Source organism: Rhipicephalus microplus, unplaced genomic scaffold (genome assembly GCF_043290135.1).
Source record: "Rhipicephalus microplus isolate Deutch F79 unplaced genomic scaffold, USDA_Rmic scaffold_137, whole genome shotgun sequence".
NCBI classification, from domain to species: Eukaryota; Metazoa; Arthropoda; class Arachnida; order Ixodida; family Ixodidae; genus Rhipicephalus; species Rhipicephalus microplus.
Window position 1 is genome coordinate 365,001 of NW_027464709.1, and position 11,887 is coordinate 376,887.

The following is an 11,887-nucleotide window of genomic DNA, read 5'->3' on the forward strand; positions in this document are numbered from 1 at the left end:
TGTTTTCTTTTGATTAAGCGCGGGCTTTTTTCTTTGTTTTTTTTTTTGATTTCGCCCCGGCAGACGCGGTTTTTGCGCCGCCCCGGCTGACGCGGTTTTTGCCGCCCCGGCTGACGCAGTTCGGACTTAGCACTTTTCGGCTGTGCCTGGCTGGCGGCCCACTCACTCGATCGCCATGTCTGTTTGCCACAGTTTTCCCGGTGGTGCCGCACCCGGGCTCGCCCCGGCTGACGCAGTTTTCGCGCCGCCCCGGCTGACGCGGTTTCGTGCCGCCCCGGCAGACGCGGTTTTCGCGCCGCCCCGGCTGACGCGGTTTCGTGCCGCCCCGGCAGACGCAGTTCGGACTTAGCACTTTTCGGCTGTGCCTGGCTGGCGGCCCACTCACTCAATCGCCATGTCTGTTTGCCACAGTTTTCCCGGTGGTGCCGCACCCGGGCTCGCCCCGGCTGACGCAGTTTTCGCGCCGCCCCGGCTGACGCGGTTTCGTGCCGCCCCGGCAGACGCGGTTTTCGCGCCGCCCCGGCTGACGCGGTTTCGTGCCGCCCCGGCAGACGCAGTTCGGACTTAGCACTTTTCGGCTGTGCCTGGCTGGCGGCCCACTCACTCGATCGCCATGTCTGTTTGCCACAGTTTTCCCGGTGGTGCCGCACCCGGGCTCGCCCCGGCAGACGCGTTTTTTTTTTCTTTCGCCCCGGCTGACGCAGTTTTCGCGCCGCCCCGGCTGACGCGGTTTCGTGCCGCCCCGGCAGACGCGGTTTTTTGCGCCGCCCCGGCTGACGCGGTTTTTGCCGCCCCGGCTGACGCAGTTCGGACTTAGCACTTTTCGGCTGTGCCTGGCTGGCGGCCCACTCACTCGATCGCCATGTCTGTTTGCCACAGTTTTCCCGGTGGTGCCGCACCCGGGCTCGCCCCGGCTGACGCAGTTTTCGCGCCGCCCCGGCTGACGCGGTTTCGTGCCGCCCCGGCAGACGCGGTTTTCGCGCCGCCCCGGCTGACGCAGTTCGGACTTAGCACTTTTTGGGCTGAGCCTGGCTGGCGGCCCACTCACTCGATCGCCATGTCTGTTTGCCACAGTCTTCCCGGTGGTGCCGCACCCGGGCTCGCCCCGGCTGACGCAGTTTTCGCGCCGCCCCGGCTGACGCGGTTTCGTGCCGCCCCGGCAGACGCGGTTTTCGCGCCGCCCCGGCTGACGCGGTTTCGTGCCGCCCCGGCAGACGCGGTTTTCGCGCCGCCCCGGCTGACGCGGTTTCGTGCCGCCCCGGCAGACGCAGTTCGGACTTAGCACTTTTCGGCTGTGCCTGGCTGGCGGCCCACTCACTCAATCGCCATGTCTGTTTGCCACAGTTTTCCCGGTGGTGCCGCACCCGGGCTCGCCCCGGCTGACGCAGTTTTCGCGCCGCCCCGGCTGACGCGGTTTCGTGCCGCCCCGGCAGACGCGGTTTTCGCGCCGCCCCGGCTGACGCGGTTTCGTGCCGCCCCGGCAGACGCAGTTCGGACTTAGCACTTTTCGGCTGTGCCTGGCTGGCGGCCCACTCACTCGATCGCCATGTCTGTTTGCCACAGTTTTCCCGGTGGTGCCGCACCCGGGCTCGCCCCGGCAGACGCGTTTTTTTTTTCTTTCGCCCCGGCTGACGCAGTTTTCGCGCCGCCCCGGCTGACGCGGTTTCGTGCCGCCCCGGCAGACGCGGTTTTTTGCGCCGCCCCGGCTGACGCGGTTTTTGCCGCCCCGGCTGACGCAGTTCGGACTTAGCACTTTTCGGCTGTGCCTGGCTGGCGGCCCACTCACTCGATCGCCATGTCTGTTTGCCACAGTTTTCCCGGTGGTGCCGCACCCGGGCTCGCCCCGGCTGACGCAGTTTTCGCGCCGCCCCGGCTGACGCGGTTTCGTGCCGCCCCGGCAGACGCGGTTTTCGCGCCGCCCCGGCTGACGCAGTTCGGACTTAGCACTTTTTGGGCTGAGCCTGGCTGGCGGCCCACTCACTCGATCGCCATGTCTGTTTGCCACAGTCTTCCCGGTGGTGCCGCACCCGGGCTCGCCCCGGCTGACGCAGTTTTCGCGCCGCCCCGGCTGACGCGGTTTCGTGCCGCCCCGGCAGACGCGGTTTTCGCGCCGCCCCGGCTGACGCGGTTTCGTGCCGCCCCGGCAGACGCGGTTTTCGCGCCGCCCCGGCTGACGCGGTTTCGTGCCGCCCCGGCAGACGCAGTTCGGACTTAGCACTTTTCGGCTGTGCCTGGCTGGCGGCCCACTCACTCAATCGCCATGTCTGTTTGCCACAGTTTTCCCGGTGGTGCCGCACCCGGGCTCGCCCCGGCTGACGCAGTTTTCGCGCCGCCCCGGCTGACGCGGTTTCGTGCCGCCCCGGCAGACGCGGTTTTCGCGCCGCCCCGGCTGACGCGGTTTCGTGCCGCCCCGGCAGACGCAGTTCGGACTTAGCACTTTTCGGCTGTGCCTGGCTGGCGGCCCACTCACTCGATCGCCATGTCTGTTTGCCACAGTTTTCCCGGTGGTGCCGCACCCGGGCTCGCCCCGGCAGACGCGTTTTTTTTTTCTTTCGCCCCGGCTGACGCAGTTTTCGCGCCGCCCCGGCTGACGCGGTTTCGTGCCGCCCCGGCAGACGCGGTTTTTTGCGCCGCCCCGGCTGACGCGGTTTTTGCCGCCCCGGCTGACGCAGTTCGGACTTAGCACTTTTCGGCTGTGCCTGGCTGGCGGCCCACTCACTCGATCGCCATGTCTGTTTGCCACAGTTTTCCCGGTGGTGCCGCACCCGGGCTCGCCCCGGCTGACGCAGTTTTCGCGCCGCCCCGGCTGACGCGGTTTCGTGCCGCCCCGGCAGACGCGGTTTTCGCGCCGCCCCGGCTGACGCAGTTCGGACTTAGCACTTTTTGGGCTGAGCCTGGCTGGCGGCCCACTCACTCGATCGCCATGTCTGTTTGCCACAGTCTTCCCGGTGGTGCCGCACCCGGGCTCGCCCCGGCAGACGCGTTTTTTTTTCTTTCGCCCCGGCAGACGTGGTTCCCCCCCCCCCTTTTCGCTCGCCCCGGCTGACGAGGTTTTCGCGCCGCCCCGGCTGACGCAGTTTTCGCGCCGCCCCGGCTGACGCGGTTTCGTGCCGCCCCGGCTGACGCGGTTTTCGCGCCGCCCCGGCTGACGCGGTTTTTGCGTCGCCCCGGCTGACACGGTTCGGACTTTGCACTTTTCGGCTGTGCCTGGCTGGCGGCCCACTCACTCGATCGCCATGTCTGTTTGCCACAGTTTTCCCGGTGGTGCCGCACCCGGGCTCGCCCCGGCTGACGCAGTTTTCGCGCCGCCCCGGCTGACGCGGTTTCGTGCCGCCCCGGCAGACGCGGTTTTCGCGCCGCCCCGGCTGACGCGGTTTCGTGCCGCCCCGGCAGACGCAGTTCGGACTTAGCACTTTTCGGCTGTGCCTGGCTGGCGGCCCACTCACTCAATCGCCATGTCTGTTTGCCACAGTTTTCCCGGTGGTGCCGCACCCGGGCTCGCCCCGGCTGACGCAGTTTTCGCGCCGCCCCGGCTGACGCGGTTTCGTGCCGCCCCGGCAGACGCGGTTTTCGCGCCGCCCCGGCTGACGCGGTTTCGTGCCGCCCCGGCAGACGCAGTTCGGACTTAGCACTTTTCGGCTGTGCCTGGCTGGCGGCCCACTCACTCGATCGCCATGTCTGTTTGCCACAGTTTTCCCGGTGGTGCCGCACCCGGGCTCGCCCCGGCAGACGCGTTTTTTTTTTTCTTTCGCCCCGGCTGACGCAGTTTTCGCGCCGCCCCGGCTGACGCGGTTTCGTGCCGCCCCGGCAGACGCGGTTTTTTGCGCCGCCCCGGCTGACGCGGTTTTTGCCGCCCCGGCTGACGCAGTTCGGACTTAGCACTTTTCGGCTGTGCCTGGCTGGCGGCCCACTCACTCGATCGCCATGTCTGTTTGCCACAGTTTTCCCGGTGGTGCCGCACCCGGGCTCGCCCCGGCTGACGCAGTTTTCGCGCCGCCCCGGCTGACGCGGTTTCGTGCCGCCCCGGCAGACGCGGTTTTCGCGCCGCCCCGGCTGACGCAGTTCGGACTTAGCACTTTTTGGGCTGAGCCTGGCTGGCGGCCCACTCACTCGATCGCCATGTCTGTTTGCCACAGTCTTCCCGGTGGTGCCGCACCCGGGCTCGCCCCGGCAGACGCGTTTTTTTTTCTTTCGCCCCGGCAGACGTGGTTCCCCCCCCCCCCCTTTTCGCTCGCCCCGGCTGACGAGGTTTTCGCGCCGCCCCGGCTGACGCAGTTTTCGCGCCGCCCCGGCTGACGCGGTTTCGTGCCGCCCCGGCTGACGCGGTTTTCGCGCCGCCCCGGCTGACGCGGTTTTTGCGTCGCCCCGGCTGACACGGTTCGGACTTTGCACTTTTTGGCTGAGCCTGGCTGGCGGCCCACTCACTCGATCGCCATGTCTGTTTGCCACAGTTTTCCCGGTGGTGCCGCACCCGGGCTCGCCCCGGCAGACGCGTTTTTTTTTTTCCTTCGCCCCGGCAGACGTGGTTCCCCCCCCCCCTCCGTCTTTCTTTTTGTTTTTTTTTTTCGCCGCGGCTGAAGTGGATTTTTCGGTGCCTCGACGCCCCGGTAGTCGCGGTTTTTCCGTTTCCGCACGGCCCCGGCTGACGCTGCTCGGTCACAGTCGCCTTTTGTGAGGATTGCAGACTTCTTGAGCGCGGGTGTTTTTTTTTGTTGTTGTTGTTGTTTTATTACGCATTCGCTCCAGCAGACGCTGTTTAGACTTTTTGTTTCCTCTTTTATCCTGCGACGAGGTGACGAGGTTTATTCGGTGCCCCGCCGCCCCGGCTGAAGTGATTTTTCCTGTCCCGTGCCGCCCCGGCTGACGCGGTTGGGACTTCGCGTTTGTTCGGCCGCCACGGGTTTTGGCGCACTCGCTCGGTTGCTTGTTGTTGCCACTTGTTGCGAACCCAGGTTTCTTGAGCGAGCGCGGGCGTTTTTTCTTCCTTTCTTTCTTTGTTCTATGTGTTAGCGAATCGGCCTTTAATATCACACGAGGACTCACAACCAACAATTTTCAGTTTGAAGTGTAAAAAATCTGCAGGTGTTGACGTAACTGACTTGCCCCGTACCCGTGAGTACATCCATGAAGTTCTCGTAGTACTACTAAATCGCATTATTCCAAGTGGAGAAATTCCCATAAACTTGCAAACCTCTACACGAAAATCGGTGCGCGTGATAAAGTTGAAAATTATCGTCCGATATCAAATGTGCCTTCTATAACACAAATTCTAGGAAAAAAAAAAAAAACACTTGTTCGCCGTTTTCTGCGCCGTGACTGGCAGCACTCCGGCGAAGCGAAACGGGGTCGATTCGAGCACGATATCGGCGTCTTTCGACGTGCTCGCCGGCGACCGTCGCACGAGTACGTCGCACGAGCGCGTCTGCCGGGGCGCCGTTTGCGAAGCCGACGCAAAAGTGGGAACCGCCGCTCGGATGATCGCCGCTTTCGGCAGAGTGAGTGTTGGCACTCCGGGGAAGCGAAACAGCGTGAATGCGCCCACGAAATCGGCGTATTTTGAAGTGCCCGCCGGCGACCGTCGCACGAGTACGGTAAACCGCGTCAGCCGGGGCGTAGTTCGGGACGCCGACGAAAAAGTGGGAAGCGCAACTCGGATCTTCGCCGTTTTTGCAGGAGTGAGTGGCGGCCCTCCTGCGAGACCAAGAAGCATCGATTCGTGCACGAATTCGGCGCCTTTCGACGTGATCGCCGGCGACCGTCGCTCGAGTAGGGCAAACCGCGTCTGCCGGGGCGGGCTTCGGGACGCCGATGCGAAAGTGGGAAACGCTGCTCGGATGTTCGCCGTTTTTGGCCGAGTGAGTGCTGGCACTCGGGCGAAGCCAAACGGGGCCGATTACGGCACGATATCGGCGTCTTTCGACGTGCCCGGCGGCGACCGTCGCACGAGTACGGTAAACCGCGTCAGCCCGGGCGGAGTTCGGGACGCCGATGCGAAAGTGGAGAACGCCGCTCGGATCTTCGCCGTTTTTGGAGGAGTGAGTGGCGGCACTCCGGAGAAGCCAAGGAGCGCCAATTAGCGCACGATATCGGCGTCTTTCGACGCGCTCGCCGGCGACCGTCGCACGAGTAGGGCAAACCGCGTCTGCCGGGGCGGGGTTTACGACGCCGACGCAAAAGTGGGAACCGCCGCTCGGATGTTGGCCGTTTTTGGCAGAGTGAGTGCTGGCACACCGGCGACGCGAAAGAGCGCGAAAGCGCCCACGAAAGTGGCGTATTTGGACGTGCTTGACGGCGACCGCTGCAGGAGTACGAAAAACCACGTCAGCCGGGGCGAGCGACCCACGGCGGTCTGGGTGCTTATCGCTGCTATTATAGGGGCACCCCGGCAGACGCAGAAAAAAAAAATTTTTTTTCGACCTTCTTTTTTGCTGGTCGAGCTCGGGTAACCCAGGTCGCAATGGGAGCCGCGCACGAAAGCGGCGTCGCGAGACGCGTTCGCGGTCGCTAGTCGCACGAGCTCGGCAACCGCGTCAGCCGGCGCGGAGTTCGGGATGCCGACGGCTAAGTGGGTACCGCTGCTCGGATGTTCGCCGTTTTTGGCCGAGTGAGTGCTGGCACTCCGGCGAAGCGAAACGGGGCCGATTCGGGCACGATATCGGCGTATTTCGACGTGCTCGCCGGCGACCGTCGCACGAGTACGGCAAAGCGCGTCTGCCGGGGCGAGGTTTGCGATGCCGACGAAAAAGTGGGAAGCGCCGCTCGGATCTTCGCCGTTTTTGCAGGAGTGAGTGGCGGCCCTCCTGCGAGACCAAGAAGCATCGACTCGCGCACGATATCGGTGTCTTTCGACGTGCCCGCCGGCCACCGCCGCACGAGTACGGCAAACCGCGTATGCCGGGGCGGGGTTGGCGACGCCGACGCAAAAGTGGGAACCGCCACTAGGATGTTCGCCGTTTTTGGCAGAGTGAGTGCTGGCACTCCGGCGAAGCGAAAGAGCGCGAATGCGCCCACGAAAGTGGCGTGTTTGGACGTGCTTGACGACGACCACCGCAGGAAAACGAAAAACCACGTCAGCCGGGGCGAGCGACCCATGGCGGTCTGGGTGCTTATCGCTGCTATTATAGGGGCACCCCGGCAGACGCAAAAAAAAAAAAATTTTTTTTCGACATTCTTTTTTGCTCGTCGACCTCGGGTGACCCAGGTCGCAGTGGGAGCCGCGCACGAAAGCGGCGTCGCGAGACGGCTTCGCGGTCGCTAGTCGCACGAGCTCGGCAACCGCGTCTGCCGGGGCGGAGTTCGGGACGCCGACGGCTAAGTGGGAACCGCCGCTCGGATGTTCGCCGTTTGTGGCCGAGTGAGTGCTGGCACTCCGGCGAAGCCAAACGGGGCCGATTCCGGCACGATATCGGCGTCTTTCTACGTGCTCGCCGGCGACCGTCGCACGAGTACGGCAAAGTGCGTCTGCCGGGGCGGGGTTTGCGACGCGTACGCAATAGTGAGAACCGTCGCTCGGATGTTCGTCGTCTTTCGCCGAGCCAGTGCTGGCACTCCGGCGAAGCCGAACGGAGCCGATTCGGGCACGATATCGGCGTCTTTCCACGTGCTCGCCGGCGACCGTCGCACGAGTACGGTAAACCGCGTCAGCCGGGGCGGAGTTCGGGACGCCGATGCGAAAGTGGGAAGCGCCGCTCGGATCTTCGCCGTTTTTGGAGGAGTCAGTGGCGGCACTCCGGTGAAGCCAAGGTGCGCCAATTCGCGCACGATATCGGCGTCTTTCGACGTGCCCGCCGGCCACCGTCGCACGAGTACGGCAAACCTCGTCTGCCGGGGCGGGGTTTGCGACGCCGACGCAAAAGTGGGAACCGCCGCTCGGATGTTCGCCGTTTTTGGCAGAGTGAGTGCTGGCACTCCGGCGAAGCGAAAGAGCGTGAATGCGCCCACGAAAGTAGCGTATTTGGACGTGCTTGACGGCGACCGCCGCAGGAGTACGAAAAACCACGTCAGCCGGGGCGAGCGACCCACGGCGGTCTGGGTGCTTATCGCTGCTATTATAGGGGCACCCCGGCAGACGCAGAAAGAAAAAAAAAAAATGGGGACATGGCGTGCGTCACCGTGCGGCTTCGCAGCGTTGCCGAAGTCGCCGAGCCCTTCGACTGAGCCGAACGGCGGACAGGGAACGTTGGTCGGCCGTTCTAACCTGTCGGTGCCACGCCGAGACGTCGTTAAGGAAAACCGCGTCGTGGGCCTCTACGACGCCGTCGAGTCGTTGTACGTTTGGTGTCCAGCGTGTCGGCGGCGAGTAGCGGACACGTCGTTCACGACTTCGGTCTTTCGCAGTCGACGCGAACTTGCGGAGAGTCGTGGTGCCTCACGTTTTCGGCAGAAACCGCGGCGGAATTTTCCCGTGCGTGCGCGCACGACCTCGGTGCTGTGCCGTCAGCGTAGTGTTGCACAAACTCGTGGCCTACCCAAGGTGCGGTACGTTTGCGGCCGTATCCTCGGTGGGAATTTCGTGAGTAGGGTCGCAAATTCTACGACCTCGGCGGGTTTGAGAGCGACGTAGACTTGTGGCACGCTCAACGTGCCACACGTTTCGGGGCACACCCGCGGTGAAATTTTCTCGAGTACGCTCGTATTAGTGCCCAAGGAGGTCTGGGTACTTATCGCTGCTATTATGTGGGGGTTCTCGTGAGCGGCGTACGCGAAAGCGACCGGGTGTCTGATATGCGGCGGGCTTCGGCCTCGTCAAGCGTGTCCTCGGGTCTGCTCCAGGGGAATCCACGGCAGTCGTCTGCAGCCTCATCCGCTTGATGCGTTAGGGGCTGGTTGTCGGACGGTGCCGTTTTACCACGATATCGAGGTGTGTTCCGTGTCGTCCTCGGGCGATTCAGATGCGAAAGCGCCGAAGACGCGGGCGTGACCCGTCGTCTGGCGGCTTTGCAGTCTCGGCTCCGTTGCTAGTTCCGGCCGGTCCACCGACAGTGCAGCGGGCTTGGGCAACCCGCACGGCGCGACCGAGTCGATGCAACGAAAAAGAGCGAGCATGAACGTGCTTCTTGCCGCACGGCTCCCACTCGTCTTTCGGGAAGGTTGTGCCGTAGCGAGCTCGAACGCCGTCATCTCGGAGTGCAAAATAAGCGTGTTGGGGCGCCTGAAGGTGGCCTCCGCCGCACACAGACTGCGTCCGGCCCGCCGAAGGCGAGGACGGACGCGCAGTCGAACGATTACCTGGTTGATCCTGCCAGTAATCATATGCTTGTCTCAAAGATTAAGCCATGCATGTCTAAGTACATGCCGAAATAAGGCGAAACCGCGAATGGCTCATTAAATCAGTTATGGTTCCTTAGATCGTTTCTTCCTACTTGGATAACTGTGGCAATTCTAGAGCTAATACATGCAGTGAGCCTGGAGCCCTTTGGGTAACGGGTGCTTTTATTAGACCAAGATCGATCGGGTTTCGGCCCGTATTGTGTGGTGACTCTGGATAACTTTGTGCTGATCGCATGGCCACGAGCCGGCGACGTTTCTTTCAAGTGTCTGCCTTATCAACTTTCGATGGTAGGTTACTTGCTTACCATGGTTGTTACGGGTAACGGAGAATCAGGGTTCGATTCCGGAGAGGGAGCCTGAGAAACGGCTACCACATCCAAGGAAGGCAGCAGGCGCGCAAATTACCCACTCCCGGCACGGGGAGGTAGTGACGAAAAATAACAATACGGGACTCTTTTGAGGCCCCGTAATTGAAATGAGTACACTCTAAATCCTTTAACGAGGATCAATTGGAGGGCAAGTCTGGTGCCAGCAGCCGCGGTAATTCCAGCTCCAATAGCGTATACTAAAGCTGCTGCGGTTAAAAAGCTCGTAGTTGGATCTCAGTTCCAGACGAGTAGTGCATCTACCCGATGCGACGGCTCGGACTGAACATCATGCCGGTTCTTTCTTGGTGCACTTCATTGTGTGCCTCGAGATGGCCGGTGCTTTTACTTTGAAAAAATTAGAGTGCTCAACGCAGGCGAGTCGCCTGAATAAACTTGCATGGAATAATAGAACAAGACCTCGTTTCTGTTCTGTTGGTTTTTGGAATACGAGGTAATGATTAAGAGGGACGGACGGGGGCATTCGTATTGCGGCGCTAGAGGTGAAATTCTTGGACCGTCGCAAGACGAACTACTGCGAAAGCATTTGCCAAGAATGTTTTCATTGATCAAGAACGAAAGTCAGAGGTTCGAAGGCGATCAGATACCGCCCTAGTTCTGACCATAAACGATGCCAACCAGCGATCCGCCTGAGTTACTCAAATGACTCGGCGGGCAGCTTCCGGGAAACCAAAGTATTTGGGTTCCGGGGGAAGTATGGTTGCAAAGCTGAAACTTAAAGGAATTGACGGAAGGGCACCACCAGGAGTGGAGCCTGCGGCTTAATTTGACTCAACACGGGAAAACTTACCCGGCCCGGACACTGGGAGGATTGACAGATTGAGAGCTCTTTCTTGATTCGGTGGATGGTGGTGCATGGCCGTTCTTAGTTGGTGGAGCGATTTGTCTGGTTAATTCCGATAACGAACGAGACTCTAGCCTATTAAATAGGTGCGGGGTTCCCAGCACCTTACAACCTTCTTAGAGGGACAAGCGGCTCCTAGCCGCACGAAACAGAGCAATAACAGGTCTGTGATGCCCTTAGATGTCCGGGGCCGCACGCGCGCTACACTGAAGGAAGCAGCGTGTCTTTATCCCTGTCTGAAAAGACTGGGTAACCCGTGGAACTTCTTTCGTGATTGGGATAGGGGCTTGCAATTGTTCCCCTTGAACGAGGAATTCCCAGTAAGCGCGAGTCATAAGCTCGCGTTGATTACGTCCCTGCCCTTTGTACACACCGCCCGTCGCTACTACCGATTGAATGATTTAGTGAGGTCTTCGGACCGATGTCCGGCGCGGCCTTTCGGTTGCGCCGGTCTGTTGGAAAGATGACCAAACTTGATCATTTAGAGGAAGTAAAAGTCGTAACAAGGTTTCCGTAGGTGAACCTGCGGAAGGATCATTAACGGATTGTGAAGGGTGAGCGCCTCAGCTGCGTCTGCGCCCGACACTTTCTGCCGCTGACCCCGTTTGGACGCGGGGTCGGCTTTTCCCCACGGGGCTGCCTGAATGTGGAGCGGCACCCCGTGACAAATTGTTGCGCCCAGCGGACGCCAACACCGCGACCTTGGACGGTCGGCCAGGTGGCGGACGCGGGTACAAACGGCGCAACGCACTCATAGGTCGGCTTTCGACCCGCCACAGCACCGTGGCTCGAAGCGCTCGAAATGCGCGACCCGACCGCTGCGGGACCGCCTAGTACTGTAAACAGGAGCGGCGGAGCGCGAACGGCGAGTCGTGGTTACGTCGGTAGAAGGCGAGGCTGCGCGTTCCCGAAACGCCAGCCGAGTGCCCTCCCGACCGTTCGAGCGTGCAAGAACGAGACCCGACAATCGCGCGGCGACTGCCAAGTACGAGAGGAACGGCACAAGCGTCGGCGGTCGGTCAAGGAACTGGCGATGTGACGGGTCCGCTGTGCACCAGTGCATACCGTCCCGCCGTCCGCGGCAAGCGCCTCCGCGTCCTCGGGTGACGGAGGCTGCCGGTCGGTTCTTGCAGGCGAGGGATCTCGCTGGCACCGGTTCGCGTTGACGCGCGGCCGGTCATGGCACGGCGATGCGACGGCCGAGGTGCGCAGTACTCGATGGAGGAACCGCACGCTCCGATGACCGTCCCGCCCTCCGCGGCGTATGCGTACCGACCGTAATGGTTGCAGCAGCGCCGGCCGGCTTTTGAATTCGCCACACGAAACACGGTGCGAGATCGCGGTTAGGGGAGCGTCGACGTTGCCAGGCGTTTTGCTTGCTGCCGAG

At 62.2% G+C, this 11,887-nt stretch overlaps 1 non-coding gene across 1 annotated transcript; it reads left to right on the forward strand.

Moving 5' to 3' along the window:
- Positions 1-9,225: 9,225 nt before the first annotated feature.
- LOC142791106 (small subunit ribosomal RNA) lies at positions 9,226-11,040 on the forward strand. Its single transcript, XR_012890014.1, has one exon. It is a non-coding gene; the product is annotated as a small subunit ribosomal RNA (ribosomal RNA).
- Positions 11,041-11,887: the final 847 nt, after the last annotated feature.